Below are 15582 nucleotides of genomic sequence, written 5' to 3'. Positions count from 1 at the left end.
TTTTTCTAAAGTTTGGACTATACAGCCACATAGTTGAAAACTTCAGTGAGTGACTTGTCTAGTTTGTACTGGTGACAATTGAAATGGAGCTACTTAGCAATTTAAATTGCTGCTAACTGGGCCTATTATCATTTTGAATGTCATAGCTGTTCCATTTGATGCTGTAATACAGTTTTCCTGACACTGGTTTCTAGCAGGTATCAGCAAGTTTACATTGCGTGCTGTACTCTTTGCATGTTACAGCCATGTGACTTTGTGGTTCGTGGATGCAAATGTATTTTCACTTTGTATTTCTGCATGTGCTGTTCTTTCACATTTATTTTTCTCTGTGAAACATTCGTACTGTAAGACTTCCTGTGTGGCATTCTCTCCTTTGCTTAGTAAGTAGAGGGCAATCCCTGTTTTCCTGCTTAAGTTTTAAAAGATAGTGTCACACATATTCAGTGTTTGGATGCAGTCACCCCCTTTTCACCCTAATTTCAATCATTTCCTGGAATTCATAGAATTATAGAATAGTAGAGTTAGAAGGGGCCATGAAGGCCATCAAGTCTAACCCCCTGCTGTTCCAGGACACCATGTTACACCATCCCACTCAGATGCCTGCCCAGTTTCTTTCTGAATGTCTCCGGTGTGGGAGAGCCCACCACCTCTCTGGGCAGCTGGTCCCACTGTCGTATTGCTCTGACAGTGAGGAAGCTCTTCCTGATGTCCATCCTGGGTTGTCGCAGCTTGAATTGATCATTCCATGTCCTACCCTCTGGCATCAGCAAGAAGAGACCTTGGCCTTCCTCTATGGGACAGCCTTTGAGGTACTTATAGAGGGAAATCATGTCCCCCCTCAGTCTTCTCTAAGCTGAACATGCCCAGTTCTCTCAGTCTTGCCTTATAAGGCAGTGTTTCAAATCCCTGGTTCATTTTTGTTGCCCTCCTTTCTCATTTTTTTCTGCCTCTTTCTTAAATATTCTTAAATCTTATAAAGTGACAGTCACTTAAATGTCCTTCTACCTCATTGTTTGCAATTCTTCCCCTGTCCGATGCACTGCACATGGAGTTGCAAATAAAAATGGTGTTTTAAAAATTATTCCTTTAAAACTGAAAAAAAATGCATCTGATGGAGTGGGAATTACTTCCAGTTCAAAATAAATCGATTAGGCTTTAAGGCACCACAAAATGCCAGGGTTGTTCTGGTTTCCTTGTGAGCCTGGCTGACCTTTGTGCAGTTTTCAGCTGAGTTGCGTCGTCGCAGGAAGTGGCCGTCGCTTGCTATCCCTTAGATTGCAATTCCAGAACCTGATGAAAGTTTCAGGTCACATTTGGAGCATCACCCGGGGGCGTAGTTGGTTCTGCAGGTCCGTAGGGCTGGGTGAAACAGAAGGCACGGTGACTCTAACATAGGGAGGGGTAGCCTGGACTATGAAGCTCTGCTGTGCCACCATGTGGCAGCTTCGCCAATTCATCACCCTGGGAAAAAGCTGCAATATTATCCCTAATGCAGAATGCACTGAACAGCACCATCCTAACCATGGAAAAGGGCAGTGAAAACGATCTAGGATCGTTTAACCTGGGATGGGCTGCTCGCTGTCTTACCTGCACTGATCAAGGTGAAGCTATGCACTGAGGATGGATCATAGGATCAGAAAACAGTAGAGCTGGAAGGGGCCTGTAAGACCATCAAGTCTAGCCTGCTGCTCAATGCAGGACTCAAGTTAAAGCATCCATGACAAATGGCTGACCAACAGCCCTCCACCTCCCTAGGTCTTCGGTTCCGTTGCTGTACTGCTCTAGAGTCAGGAACCAGCTGAGCTGTCCAGCTGGAACCTGGCTTGCTGTAACTCGAGCCTGTTATTCCTTATCTTTCACTCTGAAGAGGTCCCCGCCTTACTCTCTGTGATGGCCTTTTAAGTACCTGAAGAGTGCTATCATATCCTCCTCAAACTTCTCAAGATGTACCACGTCCAGTTCTTTCATTCGCTCCTCACAGAGCTTTGTTTCCAGTCCCCTAATCATCTTTGGTGCCCTCCTCTGAACGTTTTTCCAGTTCCTCTGCATCTTTCTTGGCTCTGTTCCTCCAGAGGGAGCCGCTCACCTTGAGTCTGTCAGCAAAATATTGCCCAAAGAAGAGAAATAACCCCTCTTTCACTCCCCTTGGGCCAATGACCTCAATAGAGCAAAGGCATCAAGTCTGTGAAATGACGGATGGCGAAAGTAGCTAGACCATGGAGGATCTGGGGAAGCGGGCATCAAAATGGCAAAAGTGGCTCAAGGTAAGCAAGTGTCAAGGGACTTCCATTGGGGCAAAAATACCCCAGCTTCAAATATAAGCTGATGGGATCTGAGCTGGCAGTGACTGATCGAGAAAGGGGGCCGGAGACTGTCAAGGACAGCCTGAAGAGAATGCTGGGCTGCTGTGTGGCTGCTGTGAAAATGGCAAGGTAACAATCCTTACGAATGCAATTGAAAATAAAACTTCAACTGTCAAACTGCCCTTATGTTGTTGTTGTTAGTCGCGAAGTCATGCCCGACCCATCGGAACCCCATGGACAACATTCCTCCAGGCCTTCCTGTCCTCCACCATCCCCCGGAGTCCACTTAAGCTCACGCCGACTGCTTCAGTGACTCCATCTAGCCACCTCATCCTCTGCCGTCCCCTTCTTCTTTTGCCATCAATTGTTCCCAGCATCAGGCTCTTCTCCAGGGAGTCCTTCCTTCTCATTAGGTGGCCAAAGTATTTGAGTTTCATCTTCAGGATCTGGCCTTCTAAAGAGCAGTCAGGGTTGATCTCCTCTAGGACTGAGCAGTTTGATCGCCTTGCTGTCCAAAGGACTCGCAGGAGTCTCCTCCAGCACCACAATTCAAAGGCCTCAATTCTTCGGCGCTCAGCCTTCCTTATGGTCCAACTTTCACAGCCTTACATTGCAACTGGGAAAACCATAGCCTTGACTATGTGCACTTTTGTTGGCAGGGTGATGTCTCTGCTTTTTAGTACGCTGTCTAGATTTGCCATAGCTTTCTTCCCCAGGAGCAAGCGTCTTTTAATTTCTTGGCTGCAGTCCCCGTCTGTGGTGATCTTGGAGCCCAGGAAACTGCCCTTATACAAATCTCTAATGCACCCCTATCTCATTATGTACAGTTCTGAGTGCCAGCCAAAAAAGGAGATAACGTGGAGCTGAGAAAGGGGCAGCAAAGGGGTTTCAGCAACTTCCCTATAGCAAAAGCTTACAGCAGCTGAGCTGTTTAGCTTATTCAAAAGGTGAGTAAGGGAAGACAGGACAGATGTGTTCAGAATTTCCCATGTGGAAAGGGAGAGGTTTTTCTCCCTCTGCCCTAATCCTACAACTGAAAGGGGTCACCCCTTGGAGCTCATCAAGTGAGTGATTCAGGACAGGTAGAAGACAATATTTCTTCACACGATGCATAGTTAAACCATGGGATTCGCTTCCACAAGATGGTGTTACGACCACCAATTAGGACAGCTTTAAAAGACAATTGGACAAATTCAAGGAGAAGGAGGCTGCCTGAATGTTATCTGGATTCTAGTCGCTGATGGAACAAAAATAAGTAATTGCATCTTCAAAAGCCCCAAACTGTCTCCAAACAGAGAGATTTATTGCAGAGGAACAAATACGTCAAGCTAAAACAACTTCTCTGTGCCTCCAAAACGTTTTGTGATGTTCCTCATAACAGCATCCCAGTGTTACCCAAGTGATGTGTTTCAAAGCAAGCAACTGGCACACAGCCTATGTTTCAGCTTGCATTGGATTTTAGGGTACAGAGAACTGGTAAATAAATACATAAAACAGAATGTTTTTCCATAAATCTGTTAGCTTATCATGAGTGTCTTACAATATTAAAAAAACATGGCTTGGACAGTACTTAAGATGAGGCCTGACCAGCACAAAGCAGAATAAAACTTCGCTTCCTGTGATTTAGAAACTGTACTTCCATTGACGCAACATAAATTTTGCCTTTTTTGCAGCCTCTTCACACCACTGAGGCATATTCAGCTTGCAATCAAATATAACTGCAAGGTCTTTTTACATTTTCACATTGACACTGATTTACAGCATCCCACTCAGGCCATCAGGTCCATCCCCCCTGCTGTTGCACCAACTTGCATGCCCCACTCAGAGGAATGTCCAGTTTCTTCTTGAATGTCTCCAGTGTGGGAGAGCCCACGACCTCTCTAGGCAGCTGGTTCCACTGTCCTATTGCTCCAGCAATGGGGGAACTTTTCCTGATATGTCGTCTGAATTTGGTTTGTCACAAGTTGGGTTGATTATTCCAGGTCCTACACTTTGGTTTGAGTAAGAAGAGAACTTAGAATCATAGAATAGTAGAGTTGGAAGGGGCCATGAAGGCCATCGAGTCCAACCCCTGCTGTTGCAGGACACCACATGACACCATCCCACTCAATGGCTGCCCAGTTTCTGAAGGTCTCCAGTGTGGGAGAGCCCACCACCTCTCCAGGCAGCTGGTTCCCCTGTCATGTTGCTCTGACAGTGAGGAAGCTTTTACTGATGTCCTGCCTGAATCTGGGTGGTCACAACTTGAGTTGATTATCCATGTCCTACACTCTGGCATCAGCAAGATGAGATCTTGAGCTTCCCCCTTGTGACAGCCCTTGAGGTACTTATAGAGGGATATCATGTCCCCCTCAGTCTTCTCTTCTAAAGGCCGAACATGCCCAGTTCTCTCAGTCTCTCCTCACAGGGCAGGGTTTCCAAACCCTGGATCATTATTGTTGCCCTCCTCTGGACCCTTTCTACTTTTCCTGCATCTTTCTTGGTGCCCAGAACTGGACAGAGTATTCCAGAGGAGGTCTGACTGGTAAGGACTACAGGGGGACTACTACATCTCATGATTTGGAAGTGATGCTGCTATTAATGCATCCCAAAATAGCATTTTCCCTTTTTGCGGCCGCATCACATCATTGAATCATATTTGGCCTGCTATCCACAATAACTCCAAGGGCTTGTTCTTTTGCAGTACCATTGAGCCAAGTATTCCCCATCTTGCTACCTATAGAAACACAACCCTTATCAAAATCTGTGTCTAGATCTTGGGGGCCCAGTCTCAGTCCTGCAGGCAGCTGCGCCCCCCCCCCCCCCCGCAATTGACTGCCTAGCCTTCCACAGCCTCACAGGTCTGATTCTTTGCAGCTGCATGAGTAGCGCTGGCCAAGCAGGCTGAAAACCCTGTTAAACAAGACCCCACAGCCCGCTGGAATGCAATTAAATTTTCTGGTCCTGCGTCCTCTTCATTCACAGTTTTTTAAAAATGGAGAAAGCAATGTACTGGCAGTAAAATATCCAGTGGGTCCTTTTGGCAACTGCATTCTAAACTAAAAGGAATATTGGATACTGGCCACAACGTTTGTTGAGAGAAGATAAGGGTGAACCAACTGAGCCAAAACGAAAAGAGATTTGAAGAAATGGGGTGATCCTTTTATGTTTGAAAATATTTTCAAAACATAACCCCTTCCCCTTCCATCCATAAACAGATGTAATGCTAAGCTAGTTGCACCAGCAGTATCAAAGAGAGAAGGCAACATCTTCTTTTCTTTGTTTGGCTGACTCTGTACATTAATTTTAAAAATCTGGAGAGGGTCAGGTTTGGGATAATTTACATGAACACAACCAGCAATTTAACACAAACAGTGCAGTTCTGGGATTTCTGGGAGCAAAACTCTGGGAAAAGGCAGGGAGGAGGGGACCAGTCCAGTTTGGAATTAACTCTTCACATGGGCAGAAGCTACTTCAAAAGACTGGAGGGATTGATACTTTCATTTATGCAAAACTCTTCTGAAAAACATCCTCCATTACAGCAAAATCAGTTAAGCTGCATTTTATGAGTTTCCATCTTGGTCTGCTGGAAAAGAAAAGATGGAGTGGAGAAACATGCCGACGGCATAGGTAACTAGGTCTCCTCCATGCATTTTGGATTGCAACTTCTGTAACCCTTGGGCATGCTGGGCAGGAATTATGGGAGTTGTAGTCCTGGAGATCTGGGAGGCACCAAGTTGAGAAGGGCTGGCTGAAAAAATTCCATTGAGGGTTAGGGGACTGTGGCTCAATGAACCGGGAAATCGCGCAGCACCCACTCAATGGCTGAAGAGAACAACCTCAAATGCAAGCAGGCACCGCCTGCAATGCACGTTGGGAACCCCGTTGAGGTCCCTACACAATCGAACCTGTCAGATGCATCCTCCTTTTCACCTATGGGTGTCTTTTCAGTCTCAGTGACACAACGTGGGAATCCAGAACAACATAAATATGCCTGAATGCAAACCTGGCAAGGAATTCATTGAGCACAAACCCACCAGAAGGAACCAAGCTGCTTCTATTAATGGAGAGCGTATGAATGTCATCAAAACCCTCTGGCGAAGGCCTCCTTCAATTCTCTGGCCAGGCCAGCAGAGGGGGTGAAAGGACCCATCCTTTAGAGACGTGCAGAAAATGGGTCTTTGGCAGGCCCCGCAGTTCCTCAAACTGCAACAGCGAAGTAGGGCAAAGGGTATCCCGTCTGCGCACAGAGTATGTTTCCTGCCCTGCGATGTGGATCCAGCTTTACAGCTGGCAGTTCTTGCTTCATAGATGCATAGAACAGGAGGGTCGGAAGGCTTCCAGGGATCGTGGGTGTATTTCAGAGGCTTTGGAATGCTCTTCTCGGATCACGACTCTCCTGCATCGTACCTGCCTTCTTTTGTCTCCCAGCCAGCAGAAAAGGTTTGTGGCGGCACTGATGCACAGCTCCTAGAGTGACTCCAGATGTGGCAGTGATACAGGGAGAGTTGGAAAGCAACCGTCTCACACGTCAGCTTTCCATCGTGCTCATCTCAGCCAAGCAGATATTTTGCATGCCTGCAAGGAAAGATGCCACTCCATCGAAAGGCTCTGAGTTTCCCTGGCAGAGAAGAGAATACACTATTTATCCTGTTGTTTTTTATGAGCCTGGAGCAATTCAGACACATTTTCTCAGGCTTGTCTGGACGTCTTGCCTAACGTCGCCCTTCCAGATGTGCTGGGACACAACTCCTGTCAGTGAAGAGTTGTCTTGGCTAACGGAGTCCCCTGGTTGGACTTGGCTTCTGTGGAGCTCTCCCCATGGAGCTCCCCTCTCTCCAGCCTTATGGAGGTGGCAGCGTCTGCTCCAGAAGGCCATGCGGCCACGTACGTCTCCCAGGTATGCGTGGTGGGCTGTTGGACCATCTTGCATCCACAACACTGGGACATACACCGCGCCTGCCCTGGGTCCGACATTATTTCCTCCCACCAGCTCTGTGGATGCCGGATGTGTGCAACATTCCAGAACCAGTTAGCTGTAAAATAAGGCTTGTATTGAAGCAACTTTTTTGTAAGGTGTAGTTGTTGGGATTGTAGCTGGGACTGGAATGATTAACATTCACCTCCCTGCATGACGTGGGCTGCTGAAAAGTGTGTGTGTGTGTGTGTGTTCACATGTGGGTTAAAACACATGTAATAACATGCTAACAAGGCATATTGCATCATGTGTCCCTTGACCCTAATCCTATAGGGTAGGTCCATATCATAATCCCTACATGTGTTTAGGTTGATTTTTTTTTTTTAGGTTGAAATTTTTTATTTAAATTAGGACTGGGGGTTCTGCTGGAAGGTAGAAGGGTTACATCAAACCTTCTTGCCAGCTGGTGGGATCATAGAAGCTTATTTCATATCTTCAAACGTGCATCTACTGAACATGTTTGGGGAAATGGCCACTACCCTTGACTCCAGCCTATGGTGCATTCAACAGGAAGTGTGTGAGGCGCTTTGGCTCTCCTGCAGATGTGGGTGTGGACTCGTCACTGGGGCGGCTGTCTGGGTTCCCCATCCACGGATCTACATGATGCTGTGTACAGGCTTGCCCCAGGCGGAAGTGCCTCCCACACCTTCCCCGGGGATGTAGCGGGCCAGGCTACCCGATGCAACCTTGCTCCCCTCTTCACACATTCAGTACAAATGCGACTGGAAAACAGCAAGCTGAGAGTTGGAGGGAAGACTTCTCACAAGCATAGTCCAAGTGAAACACAGAGAGATTAAGAGCATATGAAAATCTATGGGAAGGAAGGAAGGAAGGACGGACGGACCAATCGGTACATTAAGAAAGAAATGCACGAAAAAAGCTGGAACTTCCACAATTTCTTAAAGTGAGATAGAGAAGAAACCAAGCAAATGCTTAAAAGGAAGCTGTCTCCACACACGGGGGGAGATTCCCCACAAGGCCACAGTGGCAAACTCCCCTGGTCATGACACTTCAGGACTAGGCAAAGCCTAAAGGGGCAGAATCGTTCTACGGCTTGGCATCCCTGTGCCATGCCTAGCAAAGTCCTGTCAACTTGAGACAGTCCTTCGCTTGCCTGTTCCCTTGCTTCCTATAGCACCAAGACCCTTGCCTGGGCCTGCCATGCAGTTTTGCCCCAGTTCCTTTGCCATCTGCACTGGCTGCCAATTGAAGTCCAGGCCCTACTTAAGGTGCTGATGATGACTTACAAATTGCTTAGGACTTAGATATCTGAAGGAGCACCTCCTTCCATACATACCTGCCTGACCCCTAAGATCTGGGTCAGAGGTCCTTCTTCAGGAGCCCTCCTTGAAGGAGATCAGATGAGTGGCTACCCAGAGAAGGACCTTCTCTGTGGTGGCACCCCAGTCATGGAACATGCTCCCCAGGGAGGTGCGCCTGGCGCCAACACTTTATTCCTTTTTATTTTCCCAACACTTTAAGTCTTAATTGTTGTTTTAATTGGGTTTTATTTGAGGATTTATGATGCTGTGCTTCTCACTGTATTACTATCTTGAGACTTTTGCGATAGGATGGTATAAAAAAGCTTTTAATGAACGAATGGACAAATAAACGAACAAATTAATGAATGAGTGGGTGGGTGGAATTTTACTCCTCCATTCTTCACCTCCCTGTGTTCACCACCCGCAGCATCTTTGGGAAGAGGAGGACAAGCAACATGGCATACTCACAAAGAGGGGAGCTGGAATAAGCCACCATCAGAGCAGAAGTAGGAGAACCTCCTAAAGAAGCAAAACCAAGAGCCATGAAAAGAGGAAGTCTCTGCATGAATAAACGCCGATTGATTCTTGCCTGGGATGGTAGCAGTAGGGGTGACTCTCATCTATGCAGTGTAAAAGGATGCATGCTGGCTATTCACACTATACAAATAGCAGCACGAGGAAGAGAATCTGTATTTCTGTCAAGGAACACCAGAGGGTAGAGGTGGCATTTACTAACCACAATCTCATCTCTCACACTCTCTAGCTAAGCAAGAGCGCTTTTGTGGGAGGTCCCACCCACCAGGTTTGGTTTAACCATAGTTGTTTTGTTCCAGTTCCGTATTTCATGTTTATTTTAAACAACAAGGGGAATGTCGTGTCAGAGAGCTGGTTGGTGGCAGGGGAGTGTCTAACAAAAGGCAAGGAAAGGATGACATCTCCAGGTCAGACTGAGTGGTGCAAAGCCCAAGTCCCCGCAAACTGCATCAAAAAAGGGCACAAAGCTGAAACCGTATTGCATGAAAAGGGGTCATCCCACGGTAAGGTGGGAGAATTGAAAATGCAGCAACTAATCAAAGGGGAAAGGTCTAGCAATACACAAAGGGGGCCAAAAATGTGTACACATTTTAAGAAAGTGCATTAAAATCATAATACTCAATATATACCGATAACAAAAGAAGAATACAAGTCGCGTTTGACTCCTGCAATTACAAGAGGTGCTCAAAGTGCTTCCCATCAGCGTTCAGACGCTTCTGATTATGGCAACCTCCTGCTTGAGCCACACTGAGCAAAGTGTCCACTTGTATCGCTGCGCATGCGGTTTCCATTTCTTCCTGAAGTTCCTCCATCTTTAGAGCGAATGTCATACTATGGTACTACTGCAATTCAATTCAGCTTTGAAAAGTAATACCCTGTTTCCCAGAAAATAAGACCTAACTGGAAAATAAGCCCTAGTGTGATTTTTCAGGATGCTGGTAATATAAGCCCTACCCCAAAAATAAGCCCCAGTTAAGCTCATCAGCCAGATGGACACATTTAGTACATCCTTTCCAACACAATTCGGGGTTTGGAGAGTTATGACGATGTTCCAGAAGAAGATGGCATGACTATTTGAATAAATGTTGATTTTTGTACATGAATAAATGAATAAATGTAGATTGTTGTACATGAAAAAAATAAGACATCACCTGAAAATAAGGCCTAGTGTGTCTTTTGGAGCAAAAATTAATATAAGACCTGCTTTTATTTTGGGGGAAACATGGTACATAGATAACATCTCTTAAAATGTGTATACTTTTTTTTGGCACCCCTGGTATAGCTTTTGAAGACTTTCCACAGGCTTTAAACAGAAATATCCCGAACTTTAACAGATCTATTTTTGGAAAGGGCACTTACAGAGCAAAACTACATACAGTGGCATTCATCTATATGCTCCAACAAACAGCTGCTTACCTTTTTATCCAAGAAGTAATGAAAATTAAATACCCTTAGGCTGCAATCCTATGCATGTTTAGACAGAAAAAGAATCTACTGGTATTTCCCCATCCAGCCACGGTGGCTACAGAATGCAGGGAGTGCTACGACTTTTTTCTGTCTAAACATACATAGGATTGCAGCCTTAATGAAGGAGAAATTATATTGGGGAAGATCTAAATTCTCTGCGTAAAGAGACAACTAGACCGGAAAGAGCGACAAGCACATATGTACCCCAGAAAAACACAGTAAGCGCCCTTCCCCAGCCTGCTTCCTCTAGATGTGTTGGAGTGTCATTCCCATTATCCCCAAGCAGCATGGTTCCTCTGGCTGGGATGGTGGGAGTTGAAGGCCAGCACAGCTGGAGAGCATCAGGTTGGGGAAGACTGACTAAGGAGATGTTTGAAGAGCACAAAATCTCCCAGAGAGCTTCAGCTAAGGGGTGGTATGGAAATGAAATAAAGAATAAGAAAAAGCCCACAAAACAAAATTACATGTACTATTCCCCCATATAGCAAACCTTTTCTAGAACAGTCTGACTCTTAATAGCTAACAGTCTAATGCCAACTGTAGTAAATGCCACAATTTCCAGTAGAAGTCCTACCATCGGACCTTCTCCAACAATGGAGATGCACTAAAGGCATCCTATGAGGACCTGCCTATATAGACAAGGCTTCAGTCTTCAGGAGTGTGTGCAAAAAAGAGGAAAAAAACTGAAACTGGTAACGTAGCAACCAGATTACTATACCCAAAGCAGAAATCTGAATTTGGAAATGAAACTTCTGAACTATTAGTCAACAGCCTTGCAAAGTGGACACACAGGAACAGGTGTGGGCAGATGGGGTGGGCAATGTAATGCACGATATGAAACAGCTTAGCCAGCTATTAGCAAACACACCCACACACGAGAAAATCCACCTGAACCAAAACCAAGCAACCAAAAATCCCAGAAAAATACCTGGGTAATTATGTTGAAATAAAACCAGCTGAGAACGAAGACCAACAAATATGTGAAAATAAGCTCTGGAACAGTGAGGGAAGCTGAAATGACACATCACAGAAGGGCTGGCATCTACAGCTCTTTCATTTCAGTGGATCCCCTTGGATGATTTATTGCGCTGCACTTCCCACCCACTAAATCTGCTCCTGCTCTTTCTACAGGACTCCACTCCCTTCAGTCCTCAACTGAAGCTTATCATTGTGCAGTACTGAAGCTTAAGGAAATGTTTTCCATTTGCTATCTCTCCATGTTCCTTGCCATTTCACTCTATTATTGTGAAAGCAGAGATTAAACTTTCTGTTGCTGTGTTTTGTTTTCCCTTACGAGTTTTTGAAGCTTATCACCAAAGCACTGTGGTCCAAGCCATGGGAGCTAGGAGGGGCAGTCCCTTTCCATCTGGGTCAGATTAAGAGTCTCACTCTTAATTAAATGAAATGAGAGATCTAAGGAGGTCTGCTTTTAGTCATTTTAAAATCAGAATTCCTGAAAAGAGGAAAATACACTGGAAACTGGTATTTCAGATCAAGAGACCCTTAAGGGGATGTAATTGCACTTGAGAATGCATTATTTCAATAAACCCAGCGCCATTTTATACAGTCCATAGATGCAGCTTCTGGGGGGAAATGGGGTATAGGATGCTTTGATGGTAATGGTCAAAGGGAAATGGAAGTTTCAGGAGCTATTTCTCAAAATTCAGAAAGAAATGCTGTGCAGTCCTGTGGGTCTTTATTCAGAAGTGCATCTCTCGAGTTCAGTGAGACTTATTACCATGTAAGTGTGCAAATGATTACAGCCTTAATGGGATTTATCTTTTCAAATGTGCTTAATCTTTTCTGGCCTAGTTAAAGATAGAGTTAACCCACCCACAGGAGGACTTGTTCAGAAACATGATATGCAGCCAATCGGGGACATTAAGCGCTAGGGAATGTCTCATTCAAAAGTTTAGTGTGGTATATTCATGATAAAATGTATTATCAGCCACCTGGATGATTCAATTTATTCCAATTTACAAGCAAAATGAAATCAGAGCAGAGGCCGAACGTTAAACAGCTTTAATAAAATAAAATAAAAAAACCCCAACCAAACAAGAAACTGGCAGCACGGGGAAGAGTGATGCAGAGAGAAGCAAAAGCAAGAGAGCGGCCCATAGACCATTTCCTCAGTGCTCATTCACACAAAAGTCCTCCTGGAAGAATTATGATTTTTACATTTTTAAAAAATCACCTTGCTTCCCACACTGATGAAAAGTATTATCTGATCATTCCTGCGGTAGATGCTCATAAGCCATGAAGACTTGGGAGTATCCAAAGCAAGCCCTGAGTTGCAGCAGAATTTTATCCAGAGGGCCATTTCTGCTTTGTGGTTGTAGATTTAGGGCTGGGGGGGGGGGGTGAACTGGGGCCATGATTGGAAAAGGGGTGATGCCATGCCTCAGGCACCTCCCCCTAAGCCCCCATTCACTTGGAGGCTAGTGATTGGAGATAGCACCAGGGGTTCCTCATACTTAGTCTTTCCAGCTGGGAGAGCAGGTTGCAGAGGAGGCCAAACCAGACTGGTTAAGGAGCGGGGTGGGCAGGCTTTGATGCATGCAGGCTTTCCCCAGCTGGAAAAAAACGTGTGACAAGCGCGAGTTGCCAGCTAGCAGGTCACAGAGGAGCCGAGCCAGAGACTTGGTGTGGAAGAAGGTCATCGGTTGCACAACCTCCGTTCTGTGAATGCTTGCAGATGTCCTCTCAGCTGAGCTCACTTTCTAACCTTGGTCTGAGCAGAAAGGAAGTCCGCAAAGCCGAGATGGTATGGATTCCACAGAGTTGCATCACAACCCTGGGACACACTTGGGGAATGGATCCAGAGCCACCCAGAAATAGCAGAACAGATAACATCTGCTTCCACCCAAGCTGCTGAGTCAGGTGACATTCATGAGGATTGGTGGAGGCTCCTTCCCCTGCCCACGAATGGCAGCATTTTCAGCTACTGGTCCTGGTAGCTCAGGGTTGTCCATAAAGGTTGTGCTAACATCTGATTCCCAAGTCAAGTTTAACGCGAAAGGGTTCCCATAAACAGCACCCATCAACCATGGACAGGTTATGGAGACTAGACCTTTCCTGGGGCTCCTACAAGGCAAGCATCAATCCTCAAACATGCTGAACAACCCTGGGATTCTCTCTTCCTTAGCTGGTATCTTAGCCAATGCAATTATTTGGCATTTTTGTAACTGGATTATTTTGATGTCTTGTAATCCATTTTCCAGGGCAACAAGAAACATAGAACATAGAAACAGAGCAAATCAGAAGGGTCCTCCTGGGCCATCTAGTCTGACCCCTGGCTCCAGCCGGCTCCATGTGCATGTCCAGCCTATCTTTGAACACCCTCACCGATGGGGCCTCAACTACGTCCCGTGGAAGCCCATCCCATACCCTGGGAGTCCTAACTGTCAGGAAGTGCTTCCTGGCATCTAAGTGAAACCTTGGTTCCCTCAGCTTTGCTCCATTGGAGCACGTCCTGCCTTCCTCTGCAGGGGAGAACAGGTCTCTACCCACCTCCATGTGACATCCCCTCACTTACCTGTATGTCGCCAACATATCCCCTCTGAGTCTCCTCTTCTCCAGGCTGAAGAGACCCAGGTCCCTCAGTCTCGCCTCAAATGGCTTTCCCTGCAATTCGGCCACTATGCTTGTGGTCCAACGCTGCACTGACTCTGAACTGGTTATATCCTTCCTGTAATGTGGAGCCCAGAACCGAACACAATACTCCAGTTGCGGATGCACCAGAGTCGTGTAGAGTGGTAGTAATACCTCTCTCGATCTAGAAGCCACACTTCTGGCTATGTAACCAGGGGTGCCGTTCACCCTCTTGACCACCGCATCACACTGCTGACTCATGTTTAGCCTGCAGTCAACCAGCACCCTGAGGTCCCTTTCACAAGTGCTGCTCTCCAGCCACTTGTCACCTAACCTGTACTTATGACACCTATTCCTATGCCCCAAGTGCAAGACCTTGCACTTATCCACATTGAATACCATCCTGTTGTCTCCTGCCCACTTTCATAGTCTGTCCAGATCCTTTTGGATCTGGAGTACCTGCTCCTCAGTTGTGGCCACTGCTCCACTTTAGAAATGATTCTTTGCAATAGAACAGCAACTTCAATTCTTGTGAAAGAGAAAATGCAGGCAGTCAGAAGTAGGGGCACGCAAGGGGGAGCAGCACAGAGAAAGGACAGCAGAAAGTGTGAGCGGCCAGTGCAGATTGAATTCTCACAGACCGCATCTTCGCATAAAGTGTAAAATGTCACACCTAATCCAACCGTCCTTCGCTTCATGGCTTTCCAACAACTAACACCAAACCAGAAAGCAAATGTTGCATTATTTCATTCAGAAGACATTCCTTGATTCCAAATGTGACTCTAGAAAGTCAACCATTGCATTTCCGGCTAAGGTATCATTTGTTAGCCAATGTTTGTCTTGAGAGGGCATGATTTCCTAGTTTAGGGTTTTTCCAAGAGTTATCAGTGCTGGGGAGGAAAGGGAAATAAGATGGACAGACTTAAGGGGTGTTGAGTTCATCCACCCCAGAGTAAAATTTTAATGTTCCATTATAATTTTCTGTAGTTAATGCAGGCTCCATAATCTTTCACCTGCCGCTTCCCAAGGCAATATTTTATCCTAGGATTTGTTAAAAGGCATTGCATTCCCTTGCTGTTCTTTTGAAAGCTGCTTACATTGCAAAACAGGCTTGGCTAGCAGGCTGGTTTACATACTCATGTAGGTCACGTGGTCGTGCATCGCGTGACTGTTCAACACTTGATATCTTGGCCAAACGTGTGAACAGGGGAAGAAAAGCTCTGCGTTTGGTGGACATGCCAACATGTCGAGCCATGCCAACATTTCACTGTTACGGGTCCGCTGTGTTGTCCTGGCCCAGTTCCAGATTTCCTGCATGATGGGATTAGCTTTCTGAAACCCTGGAGAAAATCCATGGCCTGTTCTAAGGTTTCCATGCTTCTCTATGACTTTGGCAGTCTTCTGGACCCAGGATCACCGTTTTATGGTTGTTGGTATGGAAACACCATCGAGTCCCCCGGCAAGAGCA

Source organism: Varanus komodoensis, unplaced genomic scaffold (assembly GCF_004798865.1).
Source record: "Varanus komodoensis strain SLA01 unplaced genomic scaffold, ASM479886v1 scaffold11, whole genome shotgun sequence".
Taxonomy (NCBI): Eukaryota; Metazoa; Chordata; class Lepidosauria; order Squamata; family Varanidae; genus Varanus; species Varanus komodoensis.
This window is presented reverse-complemented; position numbering follows the sequence as displayed.